This window comes from Protopterus annectens, chromosome 2.part1 (genome assembly GCF_019279795.1).
Source record: "Protopterus annectens isolate FY-2018-M chromosome 2.part1, PAN1.0, whole genome shotgun sequence".
In the NCBI taxonomy this organism is placed as follows: Eukaryota; Metazoa; Chordata; order Ceratodontiformes; family Protopteridae; genus Protopterus; species Protopterus annectens.
The window spans coordinates 1078237616-1078261910 of NC_056729.1; the positions used below are offsets into that span (position 1 = coordinate 1078237616).

General features: G+C 43.1%; 1 protein-coding gene across 2 annotated transcripts in view; it reads right to left on the bottom strand.

The window, feature by feature from the left end:
• LOC122794329 (mucin-3A-like) overlaps positions 1-24295 on the bottom strand; it is a 1511548-nt gene that overhangs the window by 280867 nt on the left and 1206386 nt on the right. The gene's annotated exons all lie outside the window — the stretch shown is intronic.

Here is a 24295-nt window from a genome sequence, read left to right on the forward strand (position 1 = left end):
AGCAAGATGCTCTCCTCCAAAAAAAGAAAGCTGATCTGGTGGTCCTCCGCCATAAACAAACTCTACAACAGAAGGAAAAACTGTTGCAGAAGAGGTTGAAGTCCCAAGACTGGAAAAGCTCCTTTGTTAGCGTCAGCAAAAAACTGAGATCCATCATCAAATCCTGTAAAGCTAGCTATGAAAACAAAATTGCTGGAAATTCTAAAGACAACCACAAGGCATTCTATAGTTATGTTAAGAATCTACATGGCAATACTCAGATGTGCCAAGTCCCTATTATCATAGCTACACAGGTAAAAACCCACGGTTCAAAGCCAAGAAGACAGTTTCCATCATGGGAAGATCCCCAAGATTCTCACAAAACCTTTCTAAACATACTGGAAAATATTAAGATAGAACAAAACACCCTAATACTGGGTGATTTTAACTACCCTGCCATTAACTGGGAAAACTACTCATGTCCCAACACCTTCGGTTCTTGGAATTCATAAATTCCAACGCCCTGGATCAACTAATCCATAGTCCCACCAGGGGCTCCAATATCCTAGACCTGGTCATTACCAACATGGGAAATCAATGCTCCATACCTATGGTCACCCCCTCGTTAGTCAGGTCTGACCATAAGCTAATCACCCTTAACATCCACATCCCACCACCACCACCCCCCAGTAAAGAAACCACCATAAAAAACATCTCCAAAGCCAACTTCATGCTACTCAAGTCAGAAGTGACAAACTTCATGACACCTATGCAGACGGGAACTGAAAGTTCAACTGCTGAATCCTACACTAAGGCACTGTATGAGCACATCCACTCATGCATGAATTGTGCCATCCCAAATAGAACCAAAATGCTCTCATCCAAAAAAAGGAAGCCAATCTGGTGGTCCCCTGCCATAAACAAACTTTACAACAAAAGGAAGAAACTTTTGCAGAAAAGAGGAAAATCCCAGGATGCAAAAAACTCCCTTACTAGCTTCAGTAAGAAACTGAGATGCCTCATAAAATCCTCCAAAGCTAGTTACGAAAATAAAATTGCCAAAGATTCCAAAGACAACCACAAAGCATTCTATAACTACGTCAAGAATCTAAATGGCAATGCTCAGATCTGCTCTGAGCTAAAACAGAATGGCATTAAATATACTGATCTGAAGGATATTGCCAATATCCTGGCAGATCGATTCAGTGCCAACTTCACCCCCCTCTCACCCCCTAAATGGCCCATATCAATACAGGAAGATTGCCAAATTCCAGTAATAACAGCCACACTGGTACAAAACGCACCCTCTAAAGCCAAGAATACAGCATCCATGGGACCAGATGACATCCCGGGCTGTGTACTACATGAACTACAATATGAACTGGCACCTCACCTAAGTGTCATGTTTAATGATAGCCTCACCTCAGGTTTCATGCCCACTGAGTGGCACAGAGCTACAGTTATCCCAATCCACAAGGTGGGATCCACCTTGGATCCCGGAAACTACCGTCCCATCAGTCTGACAAGCCTTATCTGCAAGGCCATGGAGCATATTATCATGGAACTTATAAACAAAGACATTGGCAACCTTCAAACACTGGACCCCACCCAGTTTGGGTTTGTGAAGGGCCGATCTTGTCTCCTGAACCTGATTGACTTCTTTGAATCAGTCTCCAGAGCCATGGACAAGGGTAAGATGGTCCACACAGCCTATCTAGTCCTTGCCAAGGCCTTTGACACCATCCCCCACTCTGGAATCATAGATAAACTTACTAAGTTGGGCATTAATCCCTATGTCACCCAATGGGTTGCTAAATGGCTTACTGATAGAACCCACACTGTAAAAGTAGCCGACTCCAAATCCAACTCCAGACAAGTGACAAGTGGAGTACCTCAGGGTTCAGTCCTGGGGCCGCTCTTGTTTGGCATCTACTTCTCTGAAGTACAGGTCAACACTAAGGGACTCTGGCTAACAAAGTTTGCAGATGACTGCAAACTGGGAGCCATTATTGAATCCCAAATGATGTGGATACTCTACAAAGGGCCTTACAGAAACATATGCTTGGTGCCAGAGCCATTGGCTCAAGCTCAATGCCAAGAAATATATAGTTATCCCTTTGGGAAAAACATGTATCCATGAATTACCATATAGGTGGCAGTACACTAAACACAGAAAGTGTGATAAGAGACTTAGGGACACAGGTGGACAGTGGTCTCACCTTCAATAACCACATCGCCACAACAGTCAGGAAATCCTTCTATGTGGCACACCTCATCACAAAAGGCTTTTCATCCAGAAAAAAGGAGGTCATTGTCCTACTGTACTCATCCCTCATTAGACCCATTATAGAATACAACGCCCCATTTGGTATGCACCTCTCAAGACATCTGCAACAACTGGAAAGGCCTCAGAAATACCTCACTAAAAGAATCACAGGCCTAAAGCAGATGCCCTACGCTGACCACCTTAAAAAACTCCAGATATACTCTGTCACATATCGTCTACTCAGAGGCGATCTCTGCTTAACATACAAGGCCATGTCAAACCCAGAGCTGTTGGACATGCTACACTTAAAGAAATCCCAATCCCTCAGAGCTACACGCTCCAGGGATCTAAACCTTGTCATCACAATAAACAAAACATGCTGGAGGGATAGGTTCCTGACCCAGAGACTACCCAGACTCTCGAATAGATTGCCCATACATGTCAAGCAGAGTGCCTCTTTGGACCTCTTCAAGAGGAACCTTGACGATTGGATGGGAGAAAGGAAATTCACCCCAGGGATCATGTCAGTCGCCCTGCTAGACAGGGGTCCAGGAAAGTAAATAATGTGGGAAGAAATAGCCAGGGAATTCTTATGGCTAGGCTTGTATAGGGCCTAGGGCTGATAGCCTAGTACCAACCTATGAACCTATGAACCTGATAATATCCCTTGCTGTGTTCTACATGAATTACAAAGTGAACTGACACCACACCTGAATACCCTGTTCAATCACAGCCTCAATTCAGGCTTTGTTCCTACTGAATGGTGCACTGCTATAGTCATCCCACTCCACAAAGAGGGTGCGACTACAGACCCTGGGAACTACCTCCCCATTAGCCTGATGACTCTGATATGTAAAGCTATGGAGCGCATAATCATGGACCTTATAAATAAGGACATAGGGAATCTCCAGACTCTGGACCCCATGCAGTATGGGTTTGTTAAAGGTAGATCATGTCTGCTCAACTTGATAGACTTCTTCGAGTTTGTCATCAGAGCTGTGGATGAGGGCAAGGTAGCTCACACAGCCTACCTAACTCTTGCCAAGGCCTTCAACACCATCCCTCACTCAGGAATCATACATAATCTTACTAAACTAGGCATAACCCCCTATGTAATAAGATGGGTTGCCAGCTGGCTCACTGATAGAACCCACATTGTGAAAGTAGTGGACTCCAAACCCGACTGCCGACCAGTTACAAGTGGTGACCCACAGGGATCGGTCCTAGGTCCTCTCCTGTTTGGCATCTACTTCTCTGAAGTTCAGACCAACACAAATGGGCTCTGGCTGAGCAGGTTTGCAGATGACTGCAAACTGGGAGCCATTATTGATTCTCCAACTGATGTAGACATTCTACAAAAAGGCCTCACTGACACCAATGACTCGTACCAGAACCATGGCCTTAAGATCAATGCCAAAAAGTGCATTGTTATTCCCTTTGGGAAAAATGTGGTGCCCATGAACTACCACATAGGTGGTAGTTCACTAAACACTGAAGGTGTGATAAGAGACCTGGGAACATAGGTTGATAGCAACCTCTCCTTTGATAACTACATTGCCACTGTAGTCAGAAAGTCCTTCTATGTGGCACATCACATTACAAAAAGTTTCTCATCCAGGAAGAAAGAGGTCATAATCCCTCTCTTCTCGTCCCTCATTAGTCGTATTATAGAATACAATGCCCCATTTGGTATGTACCTCACTAGACACCTACAACAACTGGAAAGGTGACAAAAATACCTCACTAAGAGGATCTTAGGTCTGAGACACATATCCTATATGGACAGACTCAAAAAACTCCAACTATACTCTCTCTCTTATCACCTACTTAGAAGCAATATCTGCTTGACCTACAAAGCCATGTCTGACCCAGAGCTGCTAGATATGCTACACCTAAAGAAATCCCAATACCTCTTTGCCACATGCTCCAGAGACCTTAACCTCATTACCACAATAAACAGAACATGCTGGAGGGACAGGTTCCTGAGACTTCCCATACTCTGGAACAAACGTCCCATTCACGTCAAGCAGATCACTTCACTGGCCCTCTTTAAGAGAAATATTGATGAGTGGGTGGGCAATAGGAAGTTCACCCCAGGGATCACTTCAGTGGCCTTGCTTGACAGGGACACTGGGAACTAACTTTGTGCGACATGATACCAGGGAATCTTCTTGGGCTAGGCTTATAAAGGCTCCAGGTCCGTTAGCCTAGTACACACCTATCAACCTACAAAAATGATTACAATTATTTTTAAATACTAACCCGCTGCACTCAGCTAAGCTCTGCTAAGACCTGCTAATAAACGCTGAAAATGTTTATGCACTGCTTAGCTCCGCTTGGCTGGTTTGAGCAGTGCAAAGCAATGCGGCGCTGTTTTAAATGTTGCCCAATGGCGTTTAAGGGTGGGAAAACAGGCTATATAAAGTTCACTAGGTGGGAATGCAGCATAAGCTGCTGGGGTTAAAACTGTGTAGTGAATATGGCTTGCAATGGAGAGGGTGTGTGCCTCTGGATGCAGTGGTGGGGCATTCAGGAGTCCAGAGTCATGGCTGGATGCCTGGTGGAAAACCATGAGGATTGGCTGCTGCAGGGGGAGTTCCAGGGCCCACAGTGCAAGGCAGAGGCCTGGGATCAGCTGGCATGTGAACTCACCAGTGTGACAGGTATCCCCAGCACAGGTGAGCAGGTTCATCATCACTATGAGGACCTGAAGCATAAGAAGGGGGATCTCCTGGCCATCTGGGACCAAGATGCTCAGGTTGGGAATGCCCCACATGTCTATAAGTATATTTATCTCTGTTTGACCTATATCTTAACCGAATGCTAAATTGGTATACATAATGGTGTGCTTTTCTCCTAACAGCTTCAGAGGAGAGGACTCACAACATTGAGGTGCATGCAAGGTGCATGGTCAGGTTATGCCATAAGTGTGATAAGTACAGATGTATTTTGCTATCTATAGTCAAGCAAGAAAGAGTAGAGCATTAATCATAATAACGTATCTGCAAAACATTTGTAGTGCAATAATGACAACTGTTTTGCATTAAAAACTTGAAACTATACCAGTAAATGCATGAAGATACCTCTAATAAATGCTGTTGTGCAATAAGTGTGTAATTAGAGCTGATATTTCAACCCACTAACAATATATTGTGTACACCTGCATTCTATTTAGTAATGTATAGGTTTCCCAGTGTCTCTGTCATGACTGAATTTCATGCATGTGTGTTCAACTGTCACTGCAGTCTAGTATAAAACTGTAGTATTATTACCTGGTCATATTTTGGTTCTAGGTGAGCTGCAGGCAAATATCAGTCAGTCAGTAGTCAGCAGTGACTCAGTAGCTCAGTTTGTCAAATGCTTCTGTATGAAGTGCATCTTGCCACACACAGACCACCATTCGAATCCAGTACTATATAGTAATAAATATTACTGAATCTGTCACATAATGAGGACAGATTTTCTCTCCACAGGAACTGCAGGTAAATGGGTGAGGTTGCTCATATTATGAATAAATAATTGTGTGTTCAGATGTCACAGACTGTTAAAATCATTGCCAGGAATATGATAATATTGCATAAAATAAAGGAAACAAGTATAATAAAAAATAATAAAATAAAATAAAAGAAATAAAATTTGTAATATTGGTACGGCTGTATGCCTGGAGTGTCTGTTAATGGTTGCTGCAGACAACTGATACATTCGATGTACATGTCCTCTGCAGTCATGCTATTGGGTTCTATACCCATGCTTGCCAAAAATATTGCAGTATCAGTTACGTATTGATTACAGATATCATTATCCCCACAGGAAGTACAGGTAAATGGGTGAGGTAGCCCATATTATGAATAAATAATTGTGTTTAGATTCGCAGACTATTAAAATCATTACCAGGAATGTGATAATACTGCATCAAATAAAGGAAATAAGTATTATAATAATAATAATAATAAAAGAAAATAAATAAAATGTGTAATCTTGGTATGGCTGTATGCCTGGAGTGCTTTTAAAGGCTGCTGCAGTCAATTAATACATTCAATGCACATGTCCTCTGCAGTCACTGCTTTTGGGCTCTAGCCACATGCCTGCCAAAAATATTACAGTATCAGCCATGTATTGATTACAGATATCATTATCTCCACAGGAACTACAGGTACATGGGTGAGGTAGCCCATATTATTAGTAAATAATTGTGTGTTCAGATGTCACAGACTCTTAAAATCATTAACAGGGATGTGATAATACAGCATAAAATAAAGGAAATAAGTATAATAATAATAAAAAACAAGTTCAGGAGGAAAGCGCTCAAGTAAACCAATAAACAAAAAAGAGCACTTGACAGCCATTTCCACAGTCTAAACATTGTAGATGTTTAATCCAAAACCACAGTAATCCTGCTGCTAATCTGACCTGTTGCAACCTGCTGTTATACTAGCCACCTTCTAGGTTACTCAGAGCATGTATAATGTCTAGGTTTGGCCCTCTGTCTCCCCATTGTCTCTGGCTTTGTCAAGCTTTTTTGCAGTAACAGATTGTGGCATATTGATAGTCTGTGGGACTCCTACCATATAAGTACCTCACATGCAAACGTTGTAGGTGCCACCAGCAGTGAACCACCAACCATGCTAATGCACTTAGCCCATTGAGCCACACGAGTCACCAGAAAGTGAGGTTTAATTCCTCACACTATCAACAGCAGACAGAGATACACCATGACCCCTGCATTTTGTGGAAAATAGAACATGTGGCCAGGTTATTTGTGACAGCCCTGGGATTGTGTGGTCTGCTGATATATTTTTGCAAACATACTGCTACTACAGTTGTATGGGAACACTGATGTGTTGGAGCAAGGGGACTCTGGCACTGACAGTCAACCGTCTGTCTTATGATCTCACTGTTTGGCATTTCCCTTGCATACTTCAGTGGATTTTTCAGCCATGTGGCCTAATGCATATTAAGGGGCACTCAGTATTGGACAGAGTACCTGTTGTCCCATGTAGCTGTTAGTTCTCTTCAAGTATTCCAGTAGCCCACTCTATTCCCTTGCATACATGCAGCAGGTCCATACATATGCTACCATAGTCTAGTACCCCATACATTTGCTGTAAACGTGAGTGTCTTACGTTGTGAACACAGAGTTTGAGAGGCTTGTGTGTCAGGCTTGACTCTGTCTGATGCACATAGTACACAGCCAATACATGGAAAGGTGCAGGTTGTGTGGTCTGACTGGCATCCTTTTACTATGTACATGAGTTGGATTAGGTGTCAGTCCCTAGGACCCTAGGTTGTCAGTGCATGTGCTATGTGTTGCCTCTTTGCCAAGGCCAGGACATACTGGGCACACCTACATCCACCTACATGGACAGCCTCAGGGGGTTCCTCCTCCAAGTCCCCCTGTGGGTGTGGCTGTGGGGACCTAGGCACTGGTGGGGGGCTGTATGCCACTTCCCTGTGATGATCCTGCTACAGCTGTTACCACAGGATCATATTGTGTAGCATGGAACATACTGTGAACATCTGTGAACATGTGGCTGCAGAGTACTGCAGGGTTCCACCAGATATATCGAGGCACTGGAACCATGACTTGAGCAGCCCAAGCACACGCTCTATGATGTTCCTACTTTGTACGTGTGCCCCATTGTGGTATTGTTTGGTAGGTGTGTGTGCATTTCTGAGTGGTGTCATCATCCACAGTTCCAGCGCATAGCCAGCATCCCCTAGTAGATGACCATATAGGATGTCACCCCTGGTAAACATCTGGTATAGCTGTGATGCATGCCAGATGGGAGTCGGCATAACTGCCAGGGCTGCCAGCACACACATTTGTGATAATGCTCTGGGCATTGCACATGACCAGGCAGTTAGGGTGATACCCCTTGCTGTTGACGTAGACTCTACCCTCCTCACCGGGTGATACTTTCATGCATACATAAGTGCAATCTGTGGCACCCACTACCTCAGGATAGTGTGCTACTTGGTAGAAGAGACACATACTGATGGCCCTCTCCTCAGGGGTGCAGGGTAAATAATTGTGCTCACCGGCATGTGTCTGCCTGGCATCCAGGAGCTGGTGGAGTACCCTGGATGCTAAAGCCTGTGAGACCCCCATCATGTCCCCAGTTGGTCTTTGAAAAGTACCTGTAGCTAGTATTCTAAGGGCTACACATACATTTGTTTCCACTGGGATGGGTTGTCCTCTGTTGGCTCTGTGTTTGAGTTGAGGGCAGCAGAGCTCAGTGAGTTCTTGCAGTATGTCTCTGGTCCACCCTGTAGTACTCTACAATCTCTAGCTCATGTAGCTCCTGGAAGGTTACCCTGGACATGAACACTCTTCTTCTTCTCAGTCTAGGCCTATTGTCAGCATCAGCATCAGCAATGACCTCAGCATCTAGCACATACAGATGTAGCACAGCTGCATCAGCCCCTAGCATTCTCTCAGTTAAAAATCCCAAGTCTGTACTCCAATGATGCAGAGCATGAGGGAAAAAGCAGATTGTAGGGCGTATGCATACTTTATAGTGCTCTGCTGCAGATGCAGCCTGTGTGATTGGCTAACTATGATGCATTCCACCTGCCAAGTACATCACTGAGGGGTTTGAATGGCCCAGTTTAAGTGGAACAGGGGTCATCAGTAATTTATACATGACTGGCTTTCCCAGGCAAATTTATTTTCTTTTTTATTAATTTATTCATTTATTTTAACTGCCTTCCATGCTAAACATGGTGGCACAGAGCGCAAACCCACACAGCAGGTATAAACAATGCTCAGTAGTCTAGACGCACCCCCACGGACGGGCACGCTCACCACACCTGTGCCCTGTACAAACATGCTCAAACCAGGTAAAACATGTGCCCTTAAGCTAAACAAAGCTTAGCAGCACTGGACCCCCTCCCCCACTCAGCTCAGTGGCATGGCTCACAAACGGGTGCCTCTGAGCTCCAATGTGCTTAAAAAGATAGTTACACACCCTCTGTTGATGTCAGCCTGCTCTCCTGTGGACACCAACATGGTTGTGGGGTTACAAGAATTTTATCTGCTGGCACAGATACACATTTTTGCTATTCAGTAACCTCTTCTCATTTGCATAGAGATCCATACACACAACAGGAAAACTACACTATTCCAGGGCCTGCCTCCTTAGCAACTATAAATATCTACACACTGTACATACTCCATGCAAGGTACTATAATACATTATTGTCACATATTTATATTTTTCTTTTTTACACTTTTAAATATTTTTCTTTTTTGTATAATGGCATGTTTGCGCACTGCTGCGCAAATGTAATATGGGTATTAAAAATATATATTTTATCTCAATTTCCATTACTTTTTGGACACAATAGGCATTGTTTTCAACATATCTGTGTCTGCTATGCTATTTCTAACCTTCTCAATGGGCTGCCTATCTGCTTTCTGGATTACTCTAGCACCCTCATTCGCATGTAATTCACCTGCTTATGAGGTGATTTGCATGCCATGAACACTTCTATGTTCATGCACTCATGCACGCCCCTCAGCTCCATTTACTGGATCACACAGTTGCTTACTTTTTTGTAAGCTCCATGTCACTATGCTAACATAGAAAATTAATCTGTGTAGGCTTTATTGAATTCCCCCTTTGCTTTTTAACATTCATCATTAGTTCATAGTTACAAAGCATATTAAGTCTGGAAAACAATTCCATACTGTCATGCAATATTTTAATCTGCAATTAATTGCTGGAACCCTCAGTCTTGAAGGACAGATAGGATTATGGGTCAGAATTGGACAATCAATGTAATTTTTGCATGATACCATGCTTATTTTTCTTATTTAACTTCAAGAATGAAAAAATAATAATTTTAAATAATGTTACAGTGATTTATAATTCTAAACAGGCTACTGTTTTTTTCCAGTGTTATGGTTATTAAGTTAAGTTCTAATTTTGTTAAGGTATTCTAGTTCTTGTTTGGCAAGCTAGCTACCTATTTTACATAGCCAGACTGCAGTCAGACACTGCTTTAGAAAAGTTAATAAGGCAAATAGTGTAGTTAGGACCTGTATGGGTAAGCCTCATAGCTTCTCAAATGACCTGCAAAGAGTGGTAAGGCTTATTTTAGAGCTTCAATAGATCAAGCTTCTTTCAGGGATTTGGGTATTCTGCCTTGGAATAATTGACCTATTAAAACACTTGTTTTTCTGCTGATGTTTTTAATAGGTACCCAAGAGACAGCTTACTTCTAAATGTTTAAACATCTTTATACTGGGCTTTTCTATTAAGTCTAGGGCTACTTTTAATATGCAAAACTACAAGATTTCAAGCCAGCTGAAGGCAGAGATGCAATATCAAAGTAACTGGTGCACAGAGAAGTTGAAAAGGGTAGAATAGTTGCCCTTTTCGATACCCCCAGTTCAGGTTTTCAGAGTATCCCCATTGAGCTTTATGCCAAAGGAATAAAAAGAGTGTTCTGTTTAACTAACCATCTCTCAATGTCCATGTGTCACTTCACTGAATTATGGTATCAGGAAGAGAGATATAAAGTGCCAGATGTTCCTCATATGATGCCATTCAGGAGTTTAAGGGCCTCTCACTAGATAAGCTAGATGGGGAATCTTGCCTTCTGTATGCTTCAGTGTCCTAAGAACTGGCAAGTTTTCATTATGCAATTTATAGGCAGTTATTGATTTTATTTGTCAATCCTTATGGGTTGTTCGGTGGCATATGCTACTTTTATAACAAAAACAAAATTGGTTCAGCATTTTAGCAGTTTGGGGGTAGAGTATGCAACAGTGAATACACTCAAACATCTACATTTATGGTAAGTGTACACAACTCTACTATGTTCTTCGTGTTTTACTGTTGCAGTCATTACATTTGGGTAGATTCCCAAAGCTATGGTTGGGAGGATGGATTTATACAGCATTAGGACCAGCTATAAGGCCCTGCAAGACAGCAGTGGCAAAGCCAGCTCCTGATTTAGAGAAAATTGGTAAATGATAATGCTTGGTGAAAGTATGAACTGAACTCCAGGTAGCAGCTTCAAGAATATCCCTGGTAGGAACAGATCTGAGAAAAGCTGCAGCTGTAGATGCAGCCCTGGTGAAATGAGATCTGATCCCCTGGGGGATAGGTTTTCCATGGTGCTTATAGCAGAAATGAATGCAATGGCTTATCCATTTAGAAATGGTTTGTTTTGAAATAGCCTTTCCCTCTTCTCCTGCAACAAATGCTACCAGCAGTTGTTTAGATTTTCTTTGGGTTTTAGTCAAGTCCAAGTAGAATTTAAGTTGTCTGTGCACATCCAATGAATGCAGAATCTATTTCCCTTTGTTTTGTGGATTGGGAAAGAAAGTTGGCAAATTAATGGACTGATTAAGAGCCACACTGGATACCACCTTGGGCAATAAGGATGGATTAGTCCTGAGTGACACCCTGTCCACATGAAACATGATGAAAGGCTCCACTGCCATAAGGGCCTGTAACAAAGAAATCCTTCTAGCTGAAGTGATTGCTAGAAGGAAGGCTGTTTTCCAAGAAAGAAATTTTAGGTCTGCAGTAGCAGCTGGCTCGAAAGGAGGTAGAGTGAGTTTCTCCAATGCAAAGTTAAGGTCCCAGGCATGGTTTGGAGCTCTCCTGTGTGGTCTCACGTTTTTGGCCCCTCTGAGGTACTGCTTGAGCAGAGGATGAGAGAAGAGGGGAGATTCTGTGTTATAATTAGCTGAAATGGCTGAGACATAGATTTTAATGGAGGAAAAAGACAGGCCCTTGTGACGCATCTTAGTTAAATATTATAAAATCTGAGGTAAATTGGGCGCTGCTGCGCTCATTCCTTGAGACTGATTCCAAGCACAGAATCTTTTCCATTTGTCAGCATAAGATTTTCTAGTACTAGGTCTTCTCGCCTCCAAGATGACATCTATCACAGGCTTGCTGAGGGATGCTAAGGGTGAATTTAAGTGATTAGCTAAGCTACAAGGTTCAATGTTGGGAGCTGAGGGTGCAGAATCTGGTTCTCCTGCTGAGACAGTAAGGTAGGTTTCTGAGGCAGGTGCCATGGTGATATTTGTGACACTCTGCGCAGGAGCAGGTACCAGTGTTGGCGTGGCCAGTCTGGAGCAATCAAAATCATTCTTGGTTTGTCCTGTTTGACATTTAACAGGCGTAGTCTGATAGGTTTTTCCAGCTGAAGGAAAGAGCATTCACTTTCTAGGCTTTTTTTGTGGGGAATCCTTGTGCAAAATTTGTCCAACTGGTAGTTCCGGGGGGGAGATAAATAGATCTATGTCTGGGCTCCCCCATTTGCTTGTCAACATGTTGAAAATCTGTGGTTCCAGTCTCCACTTGTGTGGGTCCATGAGATTTCTGCTTAGTCTGTCTGCCAGTGTATTTAATTTTCCTGGCAGGAATTGAGCTTGTAGGTGCACTTGGTAGCTCAAGGCTGTATTCCACAATGCCATGGTTAGTCTGCAGGGGGGGGTGGGGTAGGGATGTGAACCCCCCAGCTTGTTTATGCACCACATAACCATAGTGTTGTCCGTCTTTACCATTAGTTGTTCTGGAAGAATGTAGTCCTTGAAGGCTGTCAGAGCATTCTGTACAGCTAACATTTCTTTTTGATTGATATGTAGGTGCATTTGATTTGGGTTCCATTTGCCCTGAATGCACTTCCCTGCCAGGTGAGCCCCCCCTTGCATAGTCTGATGCTTCTGTAGTTAGGGTTTGGGCAGCAAGGGGTAGCGTGAATGGCAGTCCCTTGTTTTGGTGGCAGGCCTCTGCCCACCACTGGAGCTCCAGGCGTAGACAAGGTATGATAGGAATCATTGTTTCCAGGCTGTGACAATGTTGACTCCATAAACTTTTTAAGTACCACTGAAGTTTCCTCATATGCAGATTTGCATATGGAATTAGAAGAATACAGGAGGCCATGAACCCCAAGGCTTGCATAATTTGTCTTGCAGATAGCAGGGTTTTTGTGGCCACTTGTTTGAAGTAAGTTACCAAATGAATTTGCTTCCCTGGCATGAGGAAAGCCATCTGGGCAGTTGTATTCAAGCTTGCACCCAGGAAAGTAATCTGTTGAGAGGGTACCTGTTGTGATTTCTTTTCATTTAAGGTGCACCCTAGACAAGTTAGAACCCTTTTTACAAACGCCAGATGATTTAGAAGTATGGCCTGGTTTTCTGTCTGAATTAGACAAACGTCCGGGTATGAATATATCTGAATATTACTTTGCCTGCAAAATGCAATTACTGGAGCCAGGCACTTTGTGAATACCCTGGGCACAGTAGACAAGCCAAAGGGCAGTGTAGAGAACTGATAATACAAGTAGCTTGCTTTGAAGCGTAGGTATCTTCTGTAAGACTCCATGATTGGGATATGCAGGTAAGCTTCTTTTAAATCTAGAGTTGCCAACCAGGCATCTTTGCCTAGTATAGGAAGTAACTGGTGAAGAGTCAGCATTTTGAATTTTGGAATGTCCAGAAAGGTGTTTAGTGTAGACAGGTCCAGAGTTGGACACCATGATTTGTTTTGCTGGGTACCAGGAATAGCCTGGAATAGAAACCTTGTCCCTTTTCCTCTTCTAGTATCGGTTGAATAGCCCCCATGTTTATGAGAGAAAGTACTTGTTTCTGAGCCTCTGCCCACTAATTTTGGGGCAGGACTGGCCATCCGTTTGGTGTTGGCAATGTGTGGAAATGAAATCTGTATCCCTGGGACATAATATTTAAAACCCACTTGTCCAGGGTTATGAGTTACCAGTTTTTTGCATGAAAAGCAATATTTCCTCCCAAAGGGGCAGCTGAAAGGTATGTGCTTGGTAATTTTAAAGGAAAGCCATTGAGAATGTTTACCGTAGGGGGGGTGTCTTGTTATTTCCAGCTTTGGAAGTGGAGGCCCCCCCCCATTGCTTAGGTATGAGAGTCCCCTGGGACTGAAACCTGGGGCTTTTGGTGTGTCTGGATTTGGCTTGAGAGGATCTGGAAGGAGCTGGAAAGGACCAATTCTTGGTAGGCCAGTGCCTACTAAATCTTGGAGATTGTACTTGTAAGAAATATTTTACCATTTGCATAGATTTAGCTTTATCTTCCATCATTTTTAAGACTTCTTCAGCCTTATTGCCAAACAGGTGGTCCTGATTTAAAGGAGTATCCAACAATTTTGCTTTAACATGATCAGCAGAGATTGCTCCTTAAGCCAAGTATGCCTTCTAAGCAAAGAGCCAGTAACAACAGCCCTGCAAGAGGCCTCTAAAGAATCAAAACCACATTGCAAAGTATGTTTTCCAACTTGTTCAGCAGAATACAATAAATCCTGTAAATCTTTATTTTCCACACAGTCAGAAATCAACATAATTTTCTGTTTAAGCAGTCCAGTAATATGCTGTTGATATTTTAACATATGAAATTGGCAGTATAAAGCCCTGATAGCCAAGGTTGCAGAAGTATAAACCTTTTTACCCCATCTATCCAGTGCCCTGGAGTCTCTATCAGAAGGGGTAGGATTTTTAGCAGTAGAAGCCTTAATGCCCTTAGGGCCTTGAGAAATGGTTTCAGGATCTGCAACAGGATTTTTGAAAAGAAACTTGTGGGATTCATGAACATCAGGTTTACAAGGAGCTGGAGGCAGGGAATCAGGGGTCATACTGAATTCTAAAAACACATCATGAACAATGTCTAGTACAGGAGGTATAGCCAAAGGCCTATGCTGAGGTAAAAGAAGAAAATCCCTAAGCGTCTTTTCTGAATCAGAGAATTCCTGACTTTCCCAGTGGAAATGCTCCCGTAAGGTATGTAAAGTTTCACCAAAACAGAAATCCTCGGGGGGGGGGGGGGGCAGAGGGAATGGAATCATCTGCATCAGAATCCTCATAGGTAGGTATGGACAAATCCAGGTCATTAGAAGAGTCAGAAGAAACAAAATTCTGATCACAAGATTTATAGCCAAGCTCAGGCCTATGCCTCTTAGAAGGATGGGTGGGGGGTGTGTGACTGCCCCTGATTAGAGTAATTAGATCTTCAGCCATTTTGATAATTTGTTTTTTAGTCATAGGGGCCTGAACAAGTGGCCTGGGCGTTGTTTTTTTCGACATAGATCGAGATTTAGGCCTTAGTATTGAAGGTGGAGTTGGTTTGATATGCAAATCTGTAGGCCTGAATACACCCTCAGAAGCTGGTGCCTGCACAGCGGCTCCGGACCCATCCAAGGTAGAGACATCCGCGGGTTCCATAGATGACGTATCTCATGGCATACTGGACTCCAAATTTCAGTAGTGGCCTGTGAGTCAGAAGTAGCAGATATCAGGGGCTGTGAAAGCGCCTCACTGAGTACCGGTGAACTGGTGACTGGCTTAGGAGAAGCGTCATCATCATCAGTTTTGGACCTCAACGGCCTGTCTCTGTCTTTATCTTTGTGTTTTTTCGAAATCCTAGTAGTCGGATGGCTAACCAACATCATTTCTGGATAATTAAACCAAGAACGGAAATATTTAGAGGCAAAAATGTACCGATGATGGATAGTCCGCTGCTTAAATAAAGCACAAAACCGACAACAAGGTACGTCGTAGTCAGGGCCTAGGCAAGGAATACAGTACAGATGAAAATCTTTGTGAGGTATTTGCTTTCCACAAGTGATGCGATTATTAACTTTTACTGACATTGGTAAGAAGCAAGAAAAAGTTTCCCCAATGGGGTACTTAGCTTTAAGTTGAAGACTTCGGTTCTGAAACTCGAAAACGAAAATTTCAGGAGTCAGCCGACCGACAATTGCAAACTGTTTCTGCTTCTGGCACCGCATGGCAAGAAAGACTGAGGTAATGACGTCGGCTGCATATTTTATACCCCTGACGACCTGACATCATGGAAGAAGGGACAGCAAATGACGCAGGACCCAAGGCTTTGTTAATCAGGCCGACTGAGGGCAACCTGCCAGCAGATTACCCAATGTAATGACTACAATAGTGAAACATGAAGAACATCTAAGGATGGGTGCAGGGAAGGTCTTTTTGCATTTCAAGAGTCGTGTCAACAGATTTGAGTACCTCTGCACATGTTAAAATAAAAGATTCTACAAAATATTTACATTTTGGATCTTAAAGTGTATGCTCTTTCCTCTTCTTTTAGTTTACCACAATATAATTTAGAGAGCTTTCAACATGCATTCATTGCTTGTCAGACACAACAATTTAAGTTGGGTAAGTTTTGGAATTGTGTGATACTTTTAATTTTGTATACAGGGATTTGCCTGGGGTAGGACTTTTATTAGACCAAGCAAATATAGCATCCAGTTTAATAGTGGAGTGAGGTCAGATTTTCAATTATATTCAAATTTTTAAGACTTTTTTATTGGGAGATTCTTTTGGCAGGAATAATTTGTAAATTACACTTTGCAATTATTGAAAGATATTATGGGAATTTCGCATGACGCTTATTTAGAGGATGATGATGATTCTCAGCATCCTGGAATTCTTATTGGTCTAAAGACAGATAATCGCATTTTACAATTAATGCCTATTTAGGTTGCAGCTTTACAACATGAGTTGATTTTTCAATCAGATATTAATGTCGCCGCTCAGGTTGTGATCAAGCAGCATTTAAACAGTTTGAGAGCAATGTGCTGTATGATTCTTTGTTTGGCAGGTTCCAGCTTCTGGCATCTACCTTATACGGGTTCACTTTAAAATCTCGAAATTCTGAAATACCAAATTTCAGAATACCGAATGCTCAGAATCGTGAAAAAACAGAAATGCGAAATCCCGAAGTTCGGAGCTTCTGGTGTTGCGGTGTATGAATGGATGTAAGTGCAGGTAAGTTTGTATGAGTGTTTAGGTTATGTGCTGTAGTGTATGTTAGTGTGTGTTTTGGTTGTGATGTGTCTGTGCAGGGGGCTGTGAAATGTGTGGGTGTGAGTTGTCTTTGTGTGTGTGATTGTGCTGTTTCAGAGTTAGAATATATAAGTAGGGGGTATGTGGGGGGCATAGCCCCCCACATGGAGGTGCAGGGGGCGAAGCCCCCCTGTTTGTTTCTAGTGTGGGCTAGATTTGTTTGTGTGTGAGAAGCAGTTGTGTGTATGTGAGTGTGTGTATGTAAGTGTCGGATTTTGAATTTCGCGATTATGGGCTTTCGGTATTGTGGTGTTTCGGCTTTATGATCTCGATATTCTGAAATTCGGTATTTCAGAATTTTGAGATTATAAAGTGAACCCGTCTTATACAAAGCCAATTTGCCTGTCTTTTATCTTTTAAAATTTGTGTTGGCTAGAGGGGAAGAAATGATTCTTGCATTGGAATTCATGAGTCTACCTCAACAATACGGTCTACTTGGCAGCTATCAGAGATTTCAGTCATTTATAGATATTTCTTCAAATGGAAAGGGTATGTTGTTCAATTCAGTTAATTTTACTTTACTTAGTATCTTGCTAGACCAAAGGTGATGTTCCAGCTACAATTATCTGTGATTAGTTTACATTAGTTTATCTGTAAAGCTTTTATCTTCTGGACATAACTAAACATTATTTTTTTGGGAATATTGAAGGGTGGGGACAGACTCAAAGGAAATCATTTAGTTTGCCAATGTCCAATAAAAAGAAGTTATGTACTTACCATAACGTTCCATGTGAGTTGTTCCATCTCGCCGTTCATTCTTCACTGATGGGTTCGGAGCCGATCCTTCCAGTGAGTGACCTCTCAAACCTCTTGAATCAGAGGCACATGGGATATATGTAAATTACCCTTATGAACACCAACATATTATATGCAATCAACAACTGATTGCAATATCATTGGTGAGTTCTGAGTCTTTGAGGGGGAAGCAGGGATTAGGATAACATGTTGTAATAAGTTTAGTTTCAACTTTAGTGTAAAAATGAATGCTGAAAAACTAGAAGTTATGTACTTACCATAATGTTCCATGCTTGTAGTCCATCTCGCCTATATGCTTACTGGTTAGGTTTGAAGCTGATCCTCGGCTCTGACTCAGCCGAATACTAAAGCTCGAGAGCTTTCAGTGGTTCAAGGCTAATCCCTATCCCATGATGCCCCAGGCTACATACCCAGATCTTGTTTGCAAGCTAGTAAGAAGCACCTTATCTTCTATATGTATATAACATATATACATAAAAATATGTATACATATTTACAAATCATTATAATTCAGTCAAGGAAGAGGCTGAAAGTCATCATATCTCTGCAGGCAGATAATTGTTGTCCACCAGTCCCTCCAGGAATGGGAAGGCGAAGGAGGGTGGGATGCAAGAATATAGGCGAGATGGACTACAAACATGGAAGGTTATAGCAAGTACATAACTTCTAGGTGTTATGTAGTCCATCTCGCCATAATTCTTGCTGGTTGGGACAGTGTCCCTAGTACCTAAACCCTAGGGTGGCTCAGGAAAAAAAAACTTTTCAGTACCGTGGATCAAAATGAAGCCCTGTTCTGGGATGCCAAGTCCACTTTCTAGTGAGTGATAAAGGTGTGAGGTTTCGCCCATGTAGCAGCTGCACAAATCAAATCTAAGGGAAACCTTGGTTGAAAGGAAGATGAAGTTGAGACTGACCTAGTGGAGTGACCTTTTATCTTCCCTGGTAATTGTATGTCATTCTTTTGGTATGAAAGGATGATACAATCCATAAGCCATTTAGACACGGTCATCTTAGACACTGGTAATCCTGTCTTCTTATCAGAAAAAGAGAGAAAAAGTTGGTCTGACTTTCTAATGTCTTTCGTTCTATGCAGGTAAAAGTGCAACTGCCTGTGTACATCAAGCTGGTGTAGTTTATATTCTGCCTTGTTGATGTAATTGGGGAAAAAGACTGGCAATTCCATGGATTGGGTTATGTTGCTTTCCGAAAAAACCTTTGGGAGGAAGGAGGGATTAGTTCTCAGAGATACCCTATCCTTATGAAATACAATATAAGACGGACATACTAAAAGAGCCTGCAGCTCTGAAACTCTTCTGGCTGATGTAATGGCAACAAGGAAGAGGGTTTTCCACGATAAATATTTCAGATCACAAGTAGAAGCAGGTTCCTAGGGAGATGTAGTCAGAGAATTTAGAACCAAATTTAGATTCCAGGGTGTCATTGGTTCCTTAATCGGGGGCCTAAGTAGAAAGGTACCTTTGAGAAAGGCCTTACATAATCTGTGAGACATAATGGAAACTCCCATTTCACCTGTATAAAAATTGGAGATAGCAGCTAATTGTACCCTAATAGTAGCTGCCGCAGCGCCTTCTTCAAACAGATTTGAGAGAAACTCTAAAATAGCTGGAATAGGAGTGGTAAGAGGTTTGATATTTCATTTGGCTGCCCAACATGAAAATCTCTTCCATTTGTTAGAGTATAATTTCCTAGTGGAGGGTTTATGGGAAGAATCTAGGATATGACTTACTGATGGCATGAAAGAATAACACCTGGCTAGTCGTGGAATTGGAGCAGCCAAGCTGTCAACTTGAGTGTGTGGATGGATGGATGGAACTCTCCTGAAGTGTGGGCCAGAAGGTCCAGAATTGGATCCAGAATCCAAAGTTCCTCCAAGAGGTGGGTTTGTAGAATGGGAAACCAAACCTGATGAGGCCAGTATGAAGCAATGAGAATCATCTTACTTCTTGCCCATTTGGCTTTCTGTAACACTTTTGGAATGAGTGGAAAAGGGGGAAGGCATAGAGTAATCCCGAGGGCTAATTGTGAACCAGCGCATCCCTGGGTGGCTTCCCCTTTGGGGGAATTAGGCAAAGTCGTTGCTGCATTTAGTATTCTTGGGAGTGGTGAAAAGGTCGCAGCAAGGCTGGCCCCATCTGCAGAAGTTCATCTCTGCAATCTCTCTGTTCAGGGACCACTGGTTTGGTAACAGAAGAGTCCTGCTGAGTCTGTCCGCTATCACATTGTATTTCCCTGGGATGTGCATTGCAATTAGAAAGCACTGAGAAGCAATCGACCATTGCCAAACTCTTAATGCCTCTCAACATAGGAGGTAAGATTTGGTTCCTCCTTGTTTGTTTATATACCACACTACCGACATGTCTGTCTGAATTGCAATTGTTCCTAGAGGGAGAGAGTCCTGAAGTGCCTGCAATGCATAAAGCACTGCTCTCATCTCTAGGATGTTGATATGCTGATGGTTCTCGTGGTCCTGCCATATACCTTGAACTACCCTTCCCAGATAATGACCCCACCCACCCAATCTGGGAAGCGTCTGTGGTTAACACTGCCTTTGGTTGGGGAAACACTAAGGGACAACTTAAATACAACTGGTCTGTCTAAAGCCACCAAGTTAAATCTCTTGCAAGACTCCGTGATGTATATTGGATGTGAAAGAGGAAGATCTTGCATCGACCACTGTGTGAATAAAAGCCATTGTAGGAGTCTCATGTGTAATCGGGCTAAAGGCACCAGCAGAATGACAGCAGCCATGGTTCCCAGGGTCTGTAACACTTGTCTGGCCTGGACTTTCTTTGTTGAAATCAAAACTTTTACCTGTTGCTGCAGAGATTGAATTAAGCCTGGGGTGAGTCTTGCCGTCATGTCTCTTGAGTTTAATTCTGCGCCTAAGAAGACAGTATGTTGCGACAATAACAAGGCAGATTTTTCTGATTTATAGTGATGCCCAGCTTGTTGCAAAGTAGAAGTGTTTTGTCCCTGGCCTGAGATAGTAGATGCCTGGTGGAAGCGGTGAGGAGCCAGTCGTCCAGATATGGAAACACTCAGAATCTCTGACGTCTCAGGTGAACCATGACCACTGGCATACATTTGGTGAACACTCTAAGGGGTGTAGTGAGGCCAAAGTGCAGGGCTCAAAATTGGTAGTAACTGGCTCCCAACCAGAAGCACAGATACCTTCTGGGCCACCTGTCCATTTTTATATGGTAGTATGCGTCCTTCAGGTCGATAGAGCACATCTAGTTGTCTTTCCATATGAAAAGGAATATCAACTGCAGGGTTACCATCCGGAACTTAGTTTCTTTACATATTTGTTTAATCTGCTGAAATTTAGGATGGATCTCCAGTCCCTGTCTTTTTTGGCACTAAAAAGAACATTGAGTATGTTCTGGATCCTATCTGGTCTGCGGGGACTTCTTGGATGACTCTTTTGTCTAGCAACAATTGAATCTCTAGAGCTGACAATTCCTTTTGCTTGAGTGGAACGTCTGGTAAGGACTTCTGTTTTGGAGGGGTGGAAGAAAAGGGAATGAGGTAACAATGGGTACAATGACAAGCAACCCCTGACTGCCTCCTTTCAGGAGCGCTGGTAGGGCCTATCAGAGATGGTGTCCCTGTTGCCCTGATTCTGCGGACTCCCTCTGCCATGAGGGCAGCATCTTCTGTTATAACTTCCCCCTCTGCCGCTGGGGGAAGAATCATCACGTTCATCCGAGAAACCTTTTTGGGATTTGCGGAACCACATTTTCCCACTCTTTTGACCTTTGTGAATAAGGTCTGGAAGGGGCAGAAAAATGGACTCTCATGGCAGATAAGGTTTTCCCATCCTTCTCGCACCTGGTCAGCGTCTCTTTTACCACAGGTCCAAACAAGGCTGAACCATCAAAAGGGGCATTGGTAAATGAAGACTTGAAAGGGTCAGCAAAGTTACAAAGGCACATCCAGGAATGTCTCCTGAGAGACAGTCCTGATGCAGCCACTCTACTTGCTCTGTCAGCTGCATAGGAGATTAGCCTCATGGAGGAGTTTGCTATAGAGGTAAGGGTGGCTAGCTGTGAGGATACCTTGTCTGTGGACCCTGCAGCTACTGCTCCTTGAAGAGTATCTCCTAGTTCTTTGATGAGGTCCCTTTGAAGTCTAGTGAAATGGGATAAATAGTTCAGTGAACGCAAGGGGAAGGTCACTGAAGAGAACATGCACTTGCCATATCTATCCGTATTCCTAGAGTCTTTATTAGGAGGATGGATAGATGAAGAGATTTCTGACAATTCCTTCTTCATAGCCACTGCCACCACCATGGCATCTACGGGAACTCCTTTTGTTAAAAATTCCTTTTCTTTAGGGGCCATAATAAATTAGTTTGGCCTCCTAGGAACAGGCTCCACAGTATCTGGTGAAGTCCATGCTTTCTTGTAAATGACCTCTAACAACTTGTCATAAGGAGGAGTCACCCAGGAGGTGGATGGGCGAGATCCAAAAGCCTCCAGGTATATTGAATCGTCCTCCGAAGGGTTGAAGGGCTGCCAATCACCACTCTGCTTTAGGATTTCCAGGATGTCAGCAAAGGAGATATCCTCAAAGGGGGATCTTGGGGACCCTTCGGATTCATCCAAGTCATTATCTGACTGACACAGGGGAGTCAATGTGTTTCCTCTTGCAAAGCCAATTCCTGGGAACATCCTCCGAGGGATTCTCAAGAGAAGTCCTGGAAGAGGAGGCACCAACCACGGTGGTCACATGGGGGACCAGATCTATATGCTTAGGAGGGTGTGGAGAAGAGATAGACATAGGCACCTGTTGTGGAATAGGGAGTGGATCCAAGACCAGTGCTGTGTGAGGGGACAGCATCCACTCCACTACCTCAAAAGCATTCCTACCCTGCTCTGAAGAAGACCTCCCCACCGAGGATGCTGGAGATTGGCTCTGAGGAGGGGGAGGCGGTTCTGAGGCAGAGGTAGGTGTTGAGCTCAACCGAGCCAAAGCACCAAAAGGGAGAGTTGGATCAGAAGACATACCATGCTGATCCTCACCACCGGAGCCGACCGGAGAGCAGGAGAGTATCGGCTCCCAGATGTCTCGGCACCGGATGGAGTCGAAGACACTAGAGCTGAAGTCATAACTGAAGAAGCTGGCAAGGGTCTTGGGGCCAACAGTTCCACTACAATTGGATCCATACCCTCCAGCTCCAAAGACTCTAGGGTAATCAGAGGAGGAATCAAAAAAAGTATAGTGAAGATGATGCATTTGGGCCTGGAGGCGAAAGCAACTTAGCCAGGTCCGGTTTGCATTGCAATCTCTTCACCATCCGCTCTACATCATCATCATCTGAAAGACTCCTGGAGGAGTGGGTGGACAAAGAGGGAGATGATCTAAACTCCAATATGGGAGATCTCAAGACTGGTGATACCACTGTCAGATCCAAAGCTGGGGTCCCAGGAGTAGAAACCTCAGTTGGCTCCTTTGACACTAATGACACCGAAGAGGTTGATGATGCAGACTTGTCGGAGCCGCGAGCCCTCAGTTACGAAATCTTTTTTCATGGTTCGAATCTGGAGTGGAAGCTGGTCTCTTTCTAGATGACTTAGAGCCCTCATCCAAAGCTTGCTGAAAGGGAAGAAGACCTTTGGCCATTAACTTAGTTTTATGCTCCTGTAGAATTCTACTATTGAAACCGTGACAAATAGTGCAAGGGTCTTGCAGATGTATGGCACCGAGACAGTAAACACAATTAGTGTGTGCATCTGTCAACGACATCTTTCCAGCACACTTTACATGTTTTTTGAACCCAGAAGGCTTATGCTCCTTGGGTTCTTTAAAGGAGTCCTTCGAACTTAAAGGAGTCCTTCGAACTCTCCTTAGACATTATTTAGACAAACAATAACAAACTACTAAACTACTAAACTTTTAAACTTTTAAAACTTTTTTTTTTTTTAATAGAATCCTCTAACTAAAATGGATTCTACCGAAAAAGGGGAAGGGACAGAAACCTCTAACTTAAACATGTTCTGACCTGGGAGAGAAACAGCCCTGAAACTTAAGGGACTGAGAGAGGCCTCTAACTAAAACAGCACTCTCTAAAAAAGGAGTGGAAAGACTTAAAAGGGGTCTAACGCAGACACCATGAACAGCTAACAGTTAGGGATATTTAGGGAAGAAAATTAGTACAACTAGCTAGAAGAAATACCAACAAATTGAGAAGTTATACTTATAAGCTTACAAGCCAACTAAAGAAACGTCTCAAAGCTTGTGTGGCAAATGAGATCTGGGCATGTAGCCTGGGGCATCATGGGATAGGGATTAGCCTTGAACCACTGAAAGCGCTCAAGCTTTAGTATTCGGCTGAGTCGGAGCCGAGGATCAGCTCCAAACCCAACCAGCAAGTATTACGGCAAGATGGACTACATACATAACATC